This window comes from Orcinus orca, chromosome 11 (assembly GCF_937001465.1).
Source record: "Orcinus orca chromosome 11, mOrcOrc1.1, whole genome shotgun sequence".
Classification (NCBI taxonomy): domain Eukaryota; kingdom Metazoa; phylum Chordata; class Mammalia; order Artiodactyla; family Delphinidae; genus Orcinus; species Orcinus orca.
In genome coordinates, this window is record NC_064569.1 from 86,607,098 (window position 1) to 86,625,704 (window position 18,607).

Genomic DNA, 18,607 nt, shown 5'->3' on the forward strand with positions numbered 1-18,607 from the left:
CTGAGCACCCAGCTAGTGACCACCACCCACTGCTAGCCATGTGAATTAGACATCTAGACCTTCTAGCCCTCCCAGTACCCCAGCCATTGCTACATGAGGCAGAAGAAGCACATGGTTGATACATAGAATTGTAAGAAGTAGTAAATTGTTGTTGTTTTAAGACACTAAATTTTTCAATGCCAGACATTTCATATAATTGGAATTATGTGATATGTAGTCTTTTGTGACTTCATTCATGCTATAGCATGTTTTCAAAGTTCATTTATGCTGTAGTATGTTTTTAAGTTCATTTAGCTATAGCATGTACTAGTACTGCATTTCTTTTTATCACTAATATTCCATTGTATGGCTATATCACACTCTGTTTATTCATTCTTCAGTTGATGGCATTTGTGTTGTTCCCACCTTTTAGACATTATGAACCATGTTGCTATGAACAATTGTATACAAGATTTTGTGCTCACATCTGTTTTTATTTCCCTTGGGTATATGAGTAAATACTAGGAGTGGAAATTTTGGGTTAAATGGTAACTCCAAAGTGGCTGCATCACTCAACATTCCCAACATCACCCTGTCTTTACAGATGAAGAAACTCATATTACAGAAGAGTGAGGTTGGAATTCTGTGATGATCCTGCATTCAAAGGACAATTTGAATTGCTGACATTGGAAAAAGAGCAATTGGAAGTAGCAGGAGAAGGAAAAGCCATCATCATACAACTGGTAGAAAGAAAGAAGGTTAGTGTGAAAATAATCACAGGCAGCAGAAAGGTAAATTACAATAATTATTGAAGAGATGTTTTTAGGAAGATATGTGGTCATTCTTAAAAATCTCAGGGAGAGAGGTGGTGGAAGAAACCAGATTGCAATGGTGACAGGTTAAGAGTGTGTGGGCAGCATGTTTTTGGCATTTGGCTGTGATGAAAAGAGAAGGAATCACCCTTACGGTGAAGGGGACATGGACGTGTCTGTGGAGACAAGAAGCCAGAGTGACTGAGATGCAGATACAGCTGAGAATGCAGTGAAGCACCATATTGGAAAAACTGAGGAAAGCACAGGGTCAGACGGAAGGAAAACCTAGTTCTCTGTGGCCAGGGATGGGAGGAGAGAGAGGCGAGTACAAATGAGAGTGATTTGGGGGATATGTTCAGGTCTGATGACCTTGTCTAGAATTTTCTATGTTGAAAGGCTCAGAAGACCTAAGAAAGTACTAGGACTTAAGCTGCGATCCCTCCCTCCCTCTCCTCCCTGCACACCTCCATCCCTAGCAAATCACCTGCAGGGGGAAGCTGAACCCTAGGCCGGCCTGTCCCCTTGTCCTCACTGGAGTTTCCAATGCAAATGATAAAAGGATACGGAGGGCATTCAGTCTTTCAGCCTTTCCTTCAAAGAAGATTTCTTGAGCCAACTACATAGAGTTCAAAGTGAGTTTTTTGGGGGCTTTCTGGATTCTGAGTATTCATTATAGTATTCATGGAAGCTAGGTTTTCAGAGGATGCCAGTAAATGCAGATTCCTGGGCTATGAAGCGTCAGCTTAAAAGAACCTTCTAAACTGCCATTAATCATGCTTGTTCCTTAGCATGTTTATTATACATTACATTGTCCCTTCATAGCCCCCCAGAGCTCTCCTAATTGAAAAGCCAGGAAGTAGTTCATTGTTTCTTAAAAGCGGAAGTGAGAGCGCTTACAGTAAGTCTCTGCCATTCCAGTTAATAGCACTGATGTATAAAACCTGCTGGAGCTCTCCTCTCAGGGAGAAAACCCCACTGCATGTACTAGCAGCAGGTTTGCCACAGCACCTGCTGACAGCAGAGGTATTTTAATAAAACCCAGCTTAGAAAGGCAGGTTTTGTTACACTGACTCCAACTGATAATTAGCTGCAAAAGTTTGACAATCTCAGGAAAGAGTGACGTGGTTTCAAATCTAGATTAGAGATTCTGGGGATGGTGAGGGGCGGAGAAATCTGTGCTTTCAAGTAGAATGGGAGCCTTTGCTGTGGAATGCTAGGACATCTCCCGGGTCCAGTGAGCGCCACTTCCCAGCAGCTGAAACCATTTAGATCGGCCTGCGTCTTCCCCCTGCAGAAAACGATGGCCTATCCCAGGGTCACTTACCGTTCTGCATGTGGCCCCCCAGAGTTCAGGGACAAGAACGTGGACCATAGCATGAATAACTTCCTCCATTTCTACAGCCCGTGCTTGCATCCAAGGAGACTTCTGTTGCTGTCCTTGTGTTGCTTTGTTTTGTTTTCATCACAACTGATGGGAGAGGCAAGACAGGTGTGTTTACCTGAAGTTCAGGGAGGTGAAGGGGTTTTTCCTAAAGTCACATAGGTTCAGCGGGAAGAGAGTTGGTTCCGAGTTTCTTGGCAACATTATCCAGGAATCTGCCCATCAGACCACACCCGGCAAGTAGAGTTTAAAAACCAGTAGCCCCATTTTTGTGTGTGCTTTTAAAGATGAAGGACCAACAGAATGGCTTGAGTATCTGTTGGGCAAGAGGGGATTTCATCTGAAAGACACATTTAACATGGTTAGTGCAACAGTGGGTTAAATCCATTTCACCTACCTTCACTAATCAAGGTCGTCCTAAGACTTGCACATCCTCCACGCATTATGTAGCCTCAGCAGTAAGATATTTGCCCAAGTTGTTTTCTAGATACTTGGAGTCAGCTGAGCCTAGTTTGAGCTGAGCGGGTTAAGAGTGGATAGTTAAGACTGGATAGGACCACCAGTGTTTCAACTGGGCATGCACGAGTGTCCGCTGTATGACCTCTACCCTCAGAAGGTGAGGAGGCCTGTAGCTGAGTTACACTTGCCCAGAACTACAATCAGTGCACCTTTTTCCAATCACCTTGCCCCGTGCTCCCCACGCCTCAGGCCACCCTGCTTCTATATTCATTATCCCGTAAATACCTGAGTCCCTTGCCTTCTCAGAGGCGGATCTGAGATTTGTTCTCTCCGTTTCCTTGCTCAGCTGCCTTTCAAATAAGCCCTCTCTTGGCTGCAAACCTGGCATCTCAGTGTTTTGGCTCGCTGTGTGTGCCTTGGGGCAAAACAAACCTGGTGACATGGGGCTTCTGCTGAGTTCCTGACCTCTTGCCAGTATCTCCCTGCCTAGCTGTTCCTCTCTAACCACCACCACCAACTGATCTTTTCCCTTGAGTTTTTCAAAATCCCGTGCATACAAGGAGATTCTGTATAGTATAATTTAAATGAATATTTGGAGGCGATGCCCAAGAATAAGGACTGTATTCCCAGAAGCGATATAAAATTGAACAGCTCTTTTCAGAATTCCCCTAGCCAGCATAGTCCTGTAGTCCAGATGATGTGTAAATTAGAAAAACAAGCTCGTTTGCCTTGAGACTTTTATTACCATCTGCTGAGAAATTGTTTTATAACTATATGAACCGGAGGTTGATAACCTCTTCCTAGAGTCGTGCAATGCACAGTTGTCACAACTGGAAGCAACAGCCATTCCTGCCATTGGGAGCGTCTCGGTGGACTCTCCTTGGTGTCAAGTCTTTCTGCATCTTGCTGCCTCACTGTCTCTCCCCCGCTGCCCCCAACCCTGTTTCCTCCTTTAATCTCCCTCAGGTTTCTTCTATTCTAGGCCCCTTTACTCTCTCCTTTTTGAGATTCTTCGGAAACAGTTATAAATCTTACCTTATTTTACACTAGCAGCACATACATTCATACTTTAATAGTTTACTTTTCTTGCCTACTCATCCCACCCCTGGCCCAAGGGTAACCCTTCTTAACTGGGATGGCCCATCATGGTATTTTGCTGTTAATTCTCTGGGGATTTCTGCTTTCGGTTTTTACATCAACTTTCTTTCCCCTCCTTTTCACATTAAAAAAAAAAAAAAAAAAGACTTGGTTGATGTCTTTGTTATAATCCCCACAGCACCTCCTAGCTCTCCTTTAAAAATCTACATAGTATAGACCTGGCATGTAGTGGATATGCATTAAGTATTTGCCAATGGAATGTTTATGATCAAGTGTATAATACTGTGTAGTTTTGGGTTTGAGGCTATATTAGATTGTGAGCTAATATCAGAATTCTGGGTGTGTGCTTAGCAAAGTGCTGAGCTCACGGTGGATGCTCAAAAGATATTTGTTAAATGAATCTCCATCAACAAAATAACCTGTTTTCTGCTTAACCCAGGAAAATCTGTGGAGCTAAGCACCATGATATTAAAGGGAAACAGTGGAGGGCGTCCTTTTAGTTCTTCAGGTTATCATGGTTGATGAGGTCATTCATGAGATGAAGTTCTTTATAATGGAAACAACTCTATGTTAGTCCCTTCGGTGGATACATCACAACTTAAAACTCATTTCAAGAACATTATTTTCATATCTTCCCCTCAGAATCCTATGAAATAGATACTCCTTGTCCCTGTCCTCTGTCATCCCGCTTTACAGATGAGGAAACTAAGGCCCAGAGAGATTTAAGCCACTTGGTTTGGCTCACATACACAGTAATTGATGAACAAGAACGTGAACAGAAATCTACAAACGCCATGTCTTCTACATGTTCTGCTCCATCATAGCTTCCCTGGTTCGGAAGCAGAGCAACATGACTCCAAAGTTCTCTTTCCGGTGTAGATGTTTTAAAAATATGTTCTTTGGCAAAAGCATGAAACATATTACTCAATACCAATACCAGTCTTCAGTCTAGAATCCAGACCGTGAAGTGTGCACACGACATACTTTGAAAGAGGCCTCATAAAAACACAAAGTCAGAATTGTCTCTAAGGATTTTCGCTAAGTAGACTGAATCTAGGGGGGGAAATGAAATCTTTTCCCAGGGCTTCACAGGAGTGGGGACTAAAAGACTGAGAGCTTGTGAGAAATAACTGATAGGTTAAAAAATGTTTGATTCAAAATAGAAGAATGGTAAAGAGTTTAAAAAAAAACACAAAAATAAAAACGGTACATTTGGAATATTTTTTAGAATCACATAATTTTAGGGCTCCAAGGGACCAGAAGAAGCATCTCTAACCCTAACTCCCTTCTTTTGACAAAAAGAAGCAACATTTTGAGTCACAACCAGGATCAGCTTCATAATTTGTGGAGCCCAGGATAAAGTGAAAATGGGGGGGGGCCTTGTTCAAAAATTATTAAAAATTTCAAAGTGGTGACCGAAGGTTGTTAAACCAAGTGTGAGACTCTTCTACACGTGGGGATGTGTATGGCTACAGCACAGGTCACACACCTATTAAGCCAGTCCTGGTCATGATATTATTAATACCAATACTTTACATTTACATGGCACTTTACAGTTTACACAGCCTTTTCACTGGTAGCTACTTTGAGTTTCATAATAACTCAGTGGAGTAGAGTGAGTTACCTTTATTTTAAAACATTCCCCCACAGGAAAGAATTTACCAACCATGACATTCTGAGTGACTAAAATGATCCTATGCCCTTTGCACCATTTATGTTTCATTTCATGATGTTAGCAGCTTCTTTTAGATTAAACAGGAAGCAGTTAATTTGCTCATGGATATTCATTCAATAAACACTTCAGCACCTACTATGAGCCGAGCACTTTGCTAAGCATTTCAGACATGTGACGTGAACTTCACAGTAACTCAGTGAAGCATGACTCATCATTCCCAACATACTGATGAGCACTGAGAATCAGAGAAGTAAAGTTAGACGTTCAAGGTCACAGATTAGTTAATGACATCATTGGGACTAGAATATTGGTTGCCGAACTGTTCTGTGGTATTAAAGTCTCTAAAATGAGATACAAATGTAAATTTCAAATTGTCTGCTAAAGAGATTAAATTCAAATCAGAGTAAATTGCTATTCTCCTTTGCTACCTCTTTTCTCTCTCTTTCTTCTGCTTCAGTTTCTACTGTAGAAAGTACCGGAGTCTAAAGATGAAAGTTTCATATGTTTTAGGAGATTGCCTAGTAAATGATTAGAAGTACATTAAACGACTGTTATATATAGGATGGATAAACAACAAGGTCCTACTGTATAGCGCAGGGAACTATAATCAATATCCTGTGATAAACCATAATGGAAAAGAATATGAAAAAGAATATATATATGTATAACTGAATCACTTTGCTGTACAGCAGAAATTAATACAACATTGTAAATCAACTATACTTCAATAACATTTTTTTAAAAAGAAGAAGTACGTTAAATGACCTGAGCCCTGGCCTCATTTCAGAGCACTGATTGCTTACTTAATATACATGAGCTCTTCCATACTTTGAAGCAGCCTTGCAAGTTGGGGGCAAAGCCATATGACTATATCTGGCCAATGGACCACAAACTAAAGCCTCATGTATCATTTCCAGGCTGAAGTATCAATGACTCCTTCATGACTCTTTGGCTCTCTCTTTCTCCAACTCAGTGGCCCCAGAAGCCATGTGTTGAGATAGTAGAATCTCAAGATAGACGCATATTGGCTCCCTGGATCGCCACTTGGAAGGGAGTTTCTCTGGAGAACCATGGGTCTTGCAGTGGACTCTGTGTGAGCAAAATACATTTTCATGTGCAAGTCACTGAGATCTGGGAGTTTGTTAATGCAGCATAACCTAGCATCACCCTGACTAATGTTCAGTGTTCCTCTCATTCTGTCTTGGTTCCCCTTTCCCGTTTTTGACCCTTAGTGTCTGTAATTAACATATACAAAGCCTTTCAAATTTTCTCCTCAAGCTTCTTTTTGTTTTCCTGGAAGCTTCTGACAGCTGGCCAGTTTCTGTTATTTTCAAAGGTTGAGGCCTCAAGCTGTTTGATTTTACATTAAAAACTAACATGACCCAAAAGGCTGAAGGACTTGAAAGCATCCGTGAGTCAGAGGCTTCAATAATTTCTAGGTCTTTCTAAAACACATTAATTTGGGGAAATTGTGTTTAAACACTAAAATGACGAGCAGATGATTTTCTGTCTTACTAGCCTGGGTACTTGTTTCCAGGGAAATTGTAAAAGGGAAAATGTTTCAGTTTATTTTCTTTAGCCAGGGATGGTATAGGAAAAACTGAGGTTCCCTCGGCATGGTCATAAATCTCACATTTAAATAGCAATACAAACAGTAATTTTTGGAAACAAGATTGTATGACATGTGATCATCACATAAGTAATGAGACTGACTTATACCCAAAACATACAAAGGGCATGAGTTTTCCTCAGGAAAGCGATCGTCCAAAGATATTCCTCCAGACAGCATCTATGATAACTGCTTTCATTCCTTGCTCTGTATGATAATTGTAGCACGTTTTGAGTGGGAAGTATGGGCTTTAGAATCTGAAGAACTACCTGTTGTTAGCGACAGTCCCCAGAGGAAGTAAGCTAACCTCACTAAGCCTCATTTCTCAGCTGTCAAGTGAAGGTAACAATCATCTGTCTCATAAACTAACGGCGAGGAGTTAGGGAGATAATTTGTGGAAAGCGCTTAGCCTGGCACAGAGGAAGTGCCCCCTAATCAGTAGCTATTATTCTGGGAGACTCTCAGGGATGGAAATTCTTACCTTTTGAGGATGACATTAACGTTTGGAGACAATAAGATGCCGCCTGGTGTTAAAACTGGTGAAACAGGACCAGCCATCAAACTCACCAAACACGAGGCAACTTAAACCAGCAAGAATGTTCTCGTCCTTGGTCTGTCCCTTCCATGGTGTCAAGGTGGCCAGAAGGAAGTCCATCCCTACAGAGTCTGAATTAGTCCTGGGAAAATAGTTGGGTTTCTAACAGGAAAAAAAAAGGTATTCAAGGCAGTAGTAGCAGCAGAGCAAATTCAGGAACAGATCAGGCAGGGAATAGGATGTGAAATAGTTTGGCTGGAACAAAGTGGAAATGGGGCCAGAGACTTGGCTTGAGTGATTTTGCAGAGCATCTTGAATTCTGCAGTGAAAAAGTTTTGCTTGATTCACTTGGCAGTGGGGAGCCCCTAAAAGTGTTAGAGTGAGTAAAGGGCTGGGCTGATTAGGTACTAGAGAGGAAGGAAGCAAACAGAGGGCTCCTAAACTGACACGGGTGAGAGGTAAGTGGTCCTGCATTAGGGTGATGGCAGTCAAAGAGGAGATGGATTTGAGATGGAATATTCGTGACTGGGGAACAAAGTGAAAGGAGTATAACATGATCACCAGCTTGGGATCCTGGTGCCTGGGAAAATGTTGGTGCCATTTACCCACACGGAAAAGCCAGAAGAAGGGACTGGTATGGAGAAAAAGAGGAGAGGAGTTTGCTTGACGCCATGCTCACCTTGGGATAACCGCCTATTTGTGTGGGAATGTTCCAGGAATGCAATATCAGAAATGTCCCTTGTTAAGGAGAGGGCCAGACTTGGGTGGGTGAGGGAAGAAAGGGAATCTGCGTGTGACTAATTTCATGATCTGTCACTTTAACACCAAGCTAAAATTACCTCTGGCTGGACCTAATTCTTGCACTAGCAATTATTTCTAGCTATTAAAGCTTTGCAGTACTTGCAGCAACTATCCACTTATGGGCACAGCTGGCCAGTTGCCCCTTCCCTGGCAAGGACAGATGAAACAGGCCTTCTTTACAGCACCACCTGGGCACACGATTACTAATGACAGTAATTTTTGCACGTACACCGAGTATCAGGTATGGAAACTTAACTGCAGGAGGACCAGGGGAAATTGGCTGGAAATTTGGCCCAGGAAAGAAAGAAAATAGAAGAAAAGAAGTAAGAGCTACAAGCAGGAGGTTATAAAGAAGAAAAGAAGGAAGGGGGAAAATGGGAGTGAATCAACATCTATTGAGCTCCCAGCGTAAGTGCTAAAAATACTTGGATGAGTAGGACACGGTCCCTGAGCTCTCAGTCTAGTGGGAGAAGAGTCTACTATAGAAATGATTACAAGAAGCTGTGCTGAGTTTCATAGGTGAGCATATTTTGTTTTGGATGCACCCCACTTAAACTGGGGGCACAAGGGTCAAAAAGTCCATTTGTAGGTGAGAAAACTGAGATTCCAAGAAGTTAAATAAGTTGCCTAAAGTCACAGTGTTATCATTAGGGCTCCATTGGTTACAAGAGACAGAAACCAAATTCATACTGGCTCAAGGCAAAAAAAAAAACATAATGGCTCATGTGATGGAAAAGTACAGGGAAGGTGGAAGGGTTGATGCAGTCTTTTTTTCCTGGATTCAGGTGCCCCATCTGTGCCCTGTCTTTGACCCTGCTTTGTTCTGTGTTGCTTTACTGTCAGAAAGCTTCTCTTCTATGGGGAGGGAAGATGACTCCCGGAAGTCACAGGTTTCTGTGGTCCTTCGAGCTTGTAGCACATATTGACCCCTAGAAGCATTCTGATTGCCCCTTCTTGGTTGCCTTGGACCAACCACTGAGTCAGGTGGGATTGCATGCTCTGATCATGTGCCCACAGCTGGGGTGGGCTGGCGGTGCCCCTTGATTGACAGAATCACCTTCAGCAGGGGACGGCATTTATGAGTGCCATCCCCAGAGGGAGGGGACAAACACAATCCATGTCCATTGCACTCACTTTAGAAAGTTGCAGGGGTGAGCTGAAAGCCCAGGCTGCATTCCAAAACCTGTGTCTTTCCACCATACAGAATGCCCCCATCTCCCCCCACCCCTGATAAATGAGGACAGGAAGAAGATAAGATGACAGGGCAAATGAAAGGAAAGGCAGAAATCATTTGGGGAGGGCAAAACACCAAAGAAGAAATGAGAAGAGGAAGCAAGAGACGCAGGATGGTGAGAGACTGTGGGAAAAAGGAAAGCAAGGATTGAGAAAGAGAATGTATGGAGGGGCCATCTTGCAGCCTTCAACCCCGTCCCCTGGAATCTCTGCCAGAAGCCGCTGCTAGTTTTCAGAAAGCTTTTTCCCGTCTCCCTTGTTAAGACACAGAGAGCCAAATGCCCCATTAATCTTTCAGAGGCCACTTTGGCTTCTTGTGGCAGAGCCATGCACGTTGGGCTTGGTTCCCCCACGTGAGTCTTCCTTCCCAAAGGCAGTGGGTCTTGGCAGACACACCCAATACCCAGTAGGACCACAGGGACCAATGGCTGCTTTCACAACGGCTCTGTTTAACCTGGGGAGATAGTTGGCAGCCCTGTGCCTGAAGGGTTCTCCTACCATTTGCCTTGGCAGGATCTGCTATACCATGTTCTTATTTCTCAGGCCAGTTTTCAGTGTGAGAAACTCAAAAGTCAAAAATAAACCCAGAGCCCAATTTGCCACCCCCATCAGGCAGCTGCTGTGGGCCTGGGACAATGCAGGGTGTAGTCAGGAGACTGGGAAAGCCTTTTTCCTAGCTGAGCAGACAGTTGGGATGGAGTAGGCAGAAAATAAACAGATGGGCTAAAGAATAACATGACGTGGGGCTTCCCTGGTGGCGCAGTGGTTGAGAGTCCGCCTGCCGATGCAGGGGACGCGTGTTCGTGCCCCGGTCTGGGAGGATCCCACATGCCGCGGAGCGGCTGGGCCCGTGGGCCATGGCCGCTGAGCCTGCGCGTCCGGGGCCTGTGTGCTCCGCTAACGGGAGAGGCCACAGCAGTGAGAAGCCCGTGTATCGCAAAAAAAAAAAAAAAAAGAATAACATGACGTAATAGTAGTAACCAAACCAAAAAAATAAAGAAAACCAGTACAATGTAAGAAAAGTCACGAAAGAGACCATTTGTCTTACTGAATGTCCCCTGAACCCAATCCATGTGACCCTTGGAAAGGTTGCAGGGGCTGGTGATCAGTCAATTTGGAAAGAGTGCCACGTGACTAGTGCACTTGTCGAGACTCTCATGGGTCGTGCTTGTCTCAGCGCCTCCTTTTTGGCTGTTTGGAGTTGCATTGCCAACTCAGAAGCTTGCTGTAACGAGCTGAATCACATCTGCCTCCCACCCCCAGTATCATATGTTGAAATCCTAACTCCTGGTATCTTGGAATGTGACTGTATTTGGAGATGAGGCTTTTAGAGGAGTAACTAAGTTTAAATGAGGTCATTGGGGTGAGCCCTAATTCATTATGACTGGTGTCCTTATAAGAAGAGGAGATCAGGATACAGACATGCATAGAGGGAAGACCAGATAAACATACAGGTAGATCGCCATCTACAAGCCAAGGAGAGAAGCTTCGGAGGAAACTAACCCTCCTGACACCTTTGATCTTGGACTTGTGGGCTCCAGATCTGCGAGAAAAGAATTGTTGGTTTTTTTTAAGCCACACAGTCTGTGGTACTTGTTACCGAAGTCCTAGCAAACTAATACACCTCCTCTAACTGGGCTAGAACACGTGTCCCGATAAAGCTGTGAGCCTTGGCCGATCGGGCATACCCAGCCCGCCATCACACCCTTCGTGGGAGGATGGCTTCATTCCAGTGTTCTCTGGATTAAATGAGGAACAAAGCTACGAGTTTCGCCTCCATCTACCTTTCTTTTCATCTTATTTCTCAGTTTGTTCAGATGTCAGGTAAAGAAGTAAGGATACTTTTTATTGGTCTTCCTCAAAAAATCCAGATTAGACAATAGCAGTCAGCATGAGCCAATTTATATTGTGGTAACAAGTAACCTCCGAATCGCAGCAGCTGCACAAAACGGTCGATTCTTCCTTGCTCACATTCTGTTAGCCGTCTGCCTCGGGGAAACTAGAGTCTCCGTGCTCAGCACAGCTCTGCAGGGAGACTCCCCACCCAGCCGCTCAGTCACCCAGAGGTCCCCTCTCATTACGAGGATCCGTGGTCACCACAGTGCGAGGAAGCAAGCGCGGTGGTTTGCACGCTGGCTCTTAAGCATCCCCCAGAAATGACACACATCACCTCCAATCGTATTTCATTGGTCAAAGCAAGTCATTGGATTCCGGCTAATGTCAAAGGGGCGGGAAAATGTAATCCTAGCCTATGTCCAGAATAAAAAGACCTGGAAATACTTGTGAACAGCCCTGATGACCCCATGTGGACCATTGTCCCTGCCCCCAAGGAGGTTACAGTTTAGAGACGGAGAATGAGGATTTGCACCCAGATTGTCATTCCTACGTGAGGACATTGCCCTACTTGTGTGTGCGCGTGACTCACTTGAAAGTTACTCCCTAAGAAGGGAGGCCTTAGAAAGGGAAATTACAGGCATGCTTCTGCTCAGTCCATACACAGACTTGTTAAATATCTGTTAATATGCCAGGGACAGGCACTACCCTGAACCTCGCAGGATTTGGGGGGGCTCAAATGCCAGTGGGCTCAAATGCCACTGCCTTCATGCCAGTGGTCTCCCCCAGTCACTGTGAAAACAAAAACATCTCCAGAGATTTCCAGACTAAAGCAGGGTAGAATTATGGCAGAAGTGTCTTTTGTGTCCATTCTCATGATAGAAAAATCCATGGTATTTTGGGAGAGGAAGCATTTATTTTACAGCAGGTTTGGTGGGGGAAGTGTTTGGGACAGAGGAAAAGCAATAGGTTTCCATCTTGATGATCCAAAAGTGGGTCATGGAATGTTGATGGAATGATCTCCTCAGAGCTGGTGGGAACCTCAGAGACCCTCAAGTTCAAGTTCCTTATTTTAAAGACAGATAATCGGGACCTGATTACTCTGAAGACTCTTTTGATCAGGACTTAAGTGAGGGAGAAAAGGCACCCTCTCTTCTTTACTGCCCTGATCACACTGTCCTCCTTCCATCACTGCCCCACAACTCCTATACTACGCCTGTCTGTCCGCGACTTTGGACTTGGGCGAGTGGGGGCAGGAGGGAGTGGAGGGAACAGAGGATAAGAGAGGATAAGAAAAGGCGGAGCTGAAAGAGCAGACCAGGTGGCTTCCCTTGCCATGTGGTGAAGGGGAATTCAAGCCACCGCAAAAGAAGACCTGAAGCATGGCGGAGATGTAGGCCAACCGAAGCATCAGGAGAACGAGTCAGGCAATTCCGAAAGCACATGGTGATCGCCGTTGAGGAGGGGCTCTGATGTAAATACCAAGCAGTATCATTATCACTGTTCATTGTTATAGTGTAGCTTCTGAAACTAGCAGCCTAAGAGGTCAGCAGAACTAGAAATTGACTTGTAAGCATCATCAGAACTCGGTTGGCTTCCTCTTCCTCTTTCAGGCTGACAGCACTTGGTTGGTTGTAGCGGTCAGGTATTCCAGATGTTAGATCACCTGCTTCCAGATTTCAGCTGAGACTTGCAAATTCGTTTCATCGAAGTCCGTAGCTAGTTTCAAGCCTTGGTCCCCGAAGCAAAATTGGAGGTTATAAAAATAACCCCCTGGTACAGCTCCTAGGCCATAAGACATGTGCTGCAGGCCTAAGCTGTTCTCATGGTTGGGATTGCTTCTACTTTGGGGCCGCCCCAGAATTTTCAGAAATGACTGCAAGGACCCAAGGGAACCACAGAGCTTCATTAGGAGCAGTTTGCTTCATCTCCCTGAAGGATCTTATGGGCATGTTTGTAGGTTACGGGAAGGGCTTGTGGACTGGTTGCCAATGGCACCAGGAAGCAGGAAGTCAACTCATAAGTTAGTGCCAGAGGCCACAACAGTGAGAGGCCCGCATACCGCAAAAAAAAAAAAAAAAGTTCCTTGGTTCACTTCTGCAGAGACCAGCCTGTGGCTAAGTGGACAGCAAAGAGGGGGAAGGCTGCTGTTCCCTCCCCCCACTCTCTGCAAGCAGGCTCACACGTGCAGCGGAGGAAGGAAGTCCAGTGGATGTTCCCATGTTCCTCGGGTGGCAAGTTTTCATGTCCCGCGTGCAGCTGTAATCAGCAAGTACGTCAAGGTGTGTGTGTGTGTGTGTGTGTGCGTGTGTGTGTGTGTGTGTGTGTGTGTAATAGGAGAGAGAGCTCATGTTATCTGAGGACATTCTGTTCTAACTCTGGCCTACCTTTGTTCCTGTGCCAAAAAGGATTGTCTAGGACCCCGAAATACCAGCCAGTGCAGAGCCCTTCATTTCCTTTGGTCTAGGAAGCAGAGGATAGAGAGCAAATACCCCAAATCTATTACAAACTTTCTGACAGCCAGAAGCGAGAGAGACCATCCTTCTCTCTTATCTCTGTGCTGCAATAATTAGCAGAAAGGGAGACATCAGCCTTTATGAGATGGAAGCAGATTGTCTTCATTTAGAGCAGCTGGTTCCCAAAGCCTTACCTGTGGGTCCTGCCAGCTTCTGACACAGACATGAGCTTGAATCCTGGCTGTGCTACTTCATAGTCACATAGCCTTGGGCAGGTTACTTTAGCCTTTTTTCCTCATCTGAAAATGAGAAAAAGGACCCCAGCTTATCTGATAGTATTGCTGTGGTGCACATGCAGTGATGCTTACGCAGCACTGTGCCCTGGGTTCCATAAGTGGCCTTGCTCCCAGGAGGGACTGTGCCGTTAATCAGATTCTCCTGCTCTTGTGAGGACCTGAGCCCTGGCCCAGGCAGGGTGGGTAGCAGGGCTTCGGTGAGACTGGCCAAGAAGCAGCATATAAGGCAGGGCTGAAGCACACATCCAGGACCCTGGTCCAAGGGAAAGATCAACCCAAAGGACCAAGAGGGAGGTAGGACATGGTTATGAGGCAGTGAGTTAGGAAAATAAATAAGTCAAGTCTGAACAGATGGATTCCCAGTAGTTGATAGGAAATAAAGCCTGTAGAGTAGTTCCTGCAGCCCAGAAATGCAGCAGAAAGGCTTTTTATAGAGTGTCTGCAGACCAGGTTCCAGTGAGGAGGCCATTATAGAGGACGTGAGTCTTCTGGGGCAGTGGCACAGGCTCTACGGTTAGTGGTCCTTCCCATGCCCATCCACAGGAACATGGCGAAATCGTTCAGAAAACCTGGCCCTGGAAAGAGCCAAGGTTCTTGTCATCTTGTCACAGATGTCCAAGGCTTCTGTCAAGAGCTAGCTCAAGAAAACCTCACGAGGAATTTGATCCCCCATCTCACCAGGCTCGGGCCACATCTGGCTTCACATTTTTGTAACACCTTCAGTACAGGATGAAACAGGGGTGTGTCTGCCCTATTTGCCAGGACCTCCACTGAGGATAGAAAATCACTATCCACATGGAGAAATGCACAGGTGTTGCAATGCCTGGCCCACTAATCACAGCAGCTCAGAATTACTGCTTAGGACACAAAGGGAGAACAAGTTGGTAGACATATATTTATGTCTGTGCCTGTAACCGGGGAGGTGCTACACGTCCATGTTCATCACTTACCTTACAGAAACACCTTGGTTGTTTCCAGGGTGTGTGGTTCTTAAGTCTTTAAAGGGCAGTAAGTCTCCAAGGACATCCACTAGCGCACAGTGCCAAGTTCAAAGTGGACGCTTGAATTTAGTCCAGTGCTTGGCTTACCCCCAGGCAGCTAGGAGTATCCTCAATTATTGCTGATGCTGATGGTGACAGCGCTTTTTGTAAAGCAGGAATGAGTTTTTTTAAATACCTTTTGTGATTGGACAGCTCCAAGATCATATTCCTTTCTTTATTGATCCAAATGAGGAGTTCCCCAACTAGGGGACCATGGTACAGGCTAATCGGTGACACCATTCCCTCTCTTGCCTCCTAGCTCACCAGCCCCTTCCTGTAGGACACCCACTCTCTCCCTTCTCTGCCCTGCTCTGGGTGTACAACACCCATGGGCTTCTTTGCCCTTCATTCGTGCCCTTTTGGCTTCCTGTTGAGTTGAGCCATGAGGAGGCACCGGCAGGAGACAGGAGAGAGGGAAATGAGGGCAGGGCATTTTCCCCCAGCATCCTCCCAGCAAGTCACCTTGGGCTGGCCACAGCCCCCTAAAGCTTTCCTTTTCCTGCCAAACTTTACCTTGCTCAAGGATCCACACTCTCTCCGTGCCTAGGAGTGATGGCAGAGCCTTATTGTTGCTAGTCCCTGAGAGAATTCATTGTCCTTTGTGATTTCCGCTACCTGACTTTATTAAAATTCCCTTTATTTGACCCCTCCTGGTTCTAATACCAGCACCATCTCTGAACCTCAGAGACCTTCATTCAAGTAAAAAATTAGCAATGTGCTGAAAAATGTTGTGAGCCTCGAAAGAGAGCGGAGGTCCAACAATTTCTTGTTAGCGTGTTCTTTCTCTCCTCCAGTAGCTTGCCGCTGGCTCACCGATGTCGCCCACTTGCAGGCCACTCAGTCACTGTCTGGGTCTTGTACGTGGGCCTGGGCACATCCAGCAGAGAGGCTGCCCCCAGGGCTCTGTGCTGAAGTTAAGATATCCAGGCTCAGCTGGGGCAAAGGAAAGAGGTGTAGCCAGGCAGAGAGTCTGAACTGTACTGATCTGGGAAGCAAAATAGAAAGCTGAAGAGGGGCAGCAGGCATCAAGCCTGCAGGAAGAGGTGAGGCGTCAACAGGGAGGTGACTCAGCAGGGAAGGAGGGAAGCGCAGAATTCAAGGCAGCTTGAGGCAAGCTGATCAGAATGGCATGTGCAGTGTCTGCGGGTGAAATGTGTGCAGGTATCTGAGGACCATTTCTACTCGATGGAGACAAACCCTAAAGGAGGTGGGTGGAAGCAGGCAGTTCATAAAGCAGTTCCTCTAGTAAGAGGCTGCCTCACTATCCTCCATGTCCCCCCTTGTGGGGCTTGGAATTGAGTCAGGCTCCCAGTCCTGGGATTTGAGGGCGTGACCGGGACACTCAGTCTTCATGGGGACCCTGTGATTCTCCTGGCTGCTGAGACGATCAAGGACTTCTCTGCTGGGGGGAAGCCCTGATGTCCAAATCTCAGCTTTCCCGGTCCCCAGGTGGACCCAGGCCACAGGATTCTCTTCTATCAAAACCTGCTGCATAGCACAGGGAGCTCAGCTTGGTGCTCTGTGACGACCTAGATGGGAGGGATGGGGGGGTGGGAGGGAGGTCCAAGAAGGAGGGGTTATAGGTATACATATAGCCGATTCACTTCACTGTACAGCAGAAACTAACACAGCATTGTAAAGCAATTTTACTCCAATAATAATAATTAAAAAAAAAACACCCTCACTAAAACTGAGCCTCTGTGCTACTTAGTTTCCAGCTACCCAGCGGCCTCGATAGGGGCTCTGCTCAGCTGTCTTGCTCTCCCCATCCCTGGGGGCTGGATTCTTCTTTGATGATCCCACTTCTGCTAAGTGTCTTTCAGTATAATTTCAGGTGGAGAGTCTCAGGCCCCATCTCTCTGGCTCCTGAGTAGAGAACAGGGATTTACTTCAACTTCCTCACCCTTCTGTTGGGCGATATCCACAATGACAGCCCCAGAACTTGGATGAGATCATTATGTAGTAATCCGCAAGTCCTGAGTATCCCCCAGAGGTCGGCCTTTCGTAGTAGGGTTAGTAGCCCCACTCCACACTGGATTTATGGGGTGGATTTTCCTCTAGTCTCCTCCATCCCGGTGTTGCTGAAAATTTAGGATGTCTTGGGCCCAAGCCCATCCAGGTGAAAGTGATTTATAGCCTCCTTCCATCTACTCCTTCTTTAAGGCTCTTCAAGCCTTCCGAGGGCTATATGGGGTGTTTTAAATATTTCATGGAGAGTAAAGGAATAACGTTCTAGCTCCTGGGGTTTCTTCTCGGTGGGATCCAGCTGTTCCAGGTGTGGAGTACAGGGAGGGTATCAACTTGCATTACATTTTAAGCACTAACCACAGTCCAGCACCTGGAGAGTCTGCCAGCATCTACTCTCTTGCCTTAAAATACAGAGCAGTCGTAGAATATCTATTATGCTACCTATTCAACACGTCCTTTTACAGGACCCAGGAGCAAAGTCCATAGGATGGGTAACACTCACATCCCAAATCCAAAGAGTCCTGCAAGAATCTCTGTAAAGAGAAAGTTGTCCAAGGAATAAAGCACGTATATATCTGCCTCTGTCCGGTACGTGGAAGACCGCAGCAGGCTTGGAGGTTATCTGCCTGCTGTGGCCGCCCCATAGGCATGTTCTTATGGCTCATAATCCACACCATCTACTGTGGCAGAATTTGGGGGATGGTTAATGGGGTAGCTCTGGTTGGACACTTGCCTTTCTCTCTGCTCTCTCCATTATGTAGGAAAGGACTACCTGGCAACCTCAGTCGTTCAGAACATGGCCCCAAACAAAGATAGATGTGTAATCACTTGACCTCTATGTATTCTAGTTCCCCCGTGAGAGTTTTGTTTCCTTACAGGATAGAAAAGAATCTTATTTTTATTTACGTCATCTAGAGACACACCTGCCATGTTGTCCAATGCACAGCTGGCAGGAAATAGAGATTTTCTGGATGATGATGGTAGAGTCAAAACCTGCCTTTTGATGATGTCCACTTACCAGATGTCATTGGTCCACTTACTGGAGCCATCCAGAGAAAGCTTTCTCCCTCCCACAGAAGAGTCCCTGCTTTTTAAAAATAATGCTTTTTCCCCTTCAGTTTACAGACAGCATAATTGCTTTTGAAATATTTGAAAGCAGCAATCATGTGGACTTCAGAGGAAAATAGGCCAGAATTGAATCCCAGTTTTGCTTCTCTGTGGCCAGAGACCCCTCAGTCCATTAACCTTCTTTTAATTGTCATTAAAATTGAGATGAACCAGAAAGCCATAAGGTTTCTTGAGACGTGATAACACAGGTAATCTGGCTCTCAGGAGGACTCAGTGACCGATTGTTGAATTTAAACAGAGTAACCCAGATCTTAATCCCAGTGCATTTTCACTCCAAGTTTGGTTTGTTTCCACTCTGCTGAGT

The 18,607-nt window shown here is 45.5% G+C and overlaps 1 long non-coding RNA gene across 2 annotated transcripts in view; it reads left to right on the top strand.

The window, feature by feature from the left end:
* The first annotated feature begins 9 nt into the window (after positions 1-9).
* The window catches only part of LOC125960551 (uncharacterized), a 56,472-nt gene continuing 37,874 nt past the window's right edge, over positions 10-18,607 (top strand). The window contains exons 1-3 of one of the 2 annotated variants that reach the window (XR_007470344.1): positions 10-130; positions 584-770; positions 6,378-6,497. This is a non-coding gene — a long non-coding RNA (uncharacterized LOC125960551). The remainder of the gene's footprint in view (positions 131-583; positions 771-6,377; positions 6,498-18,607) is intronic. The other variant, XR_007470343.1, reaches the window with a different exon arrangement.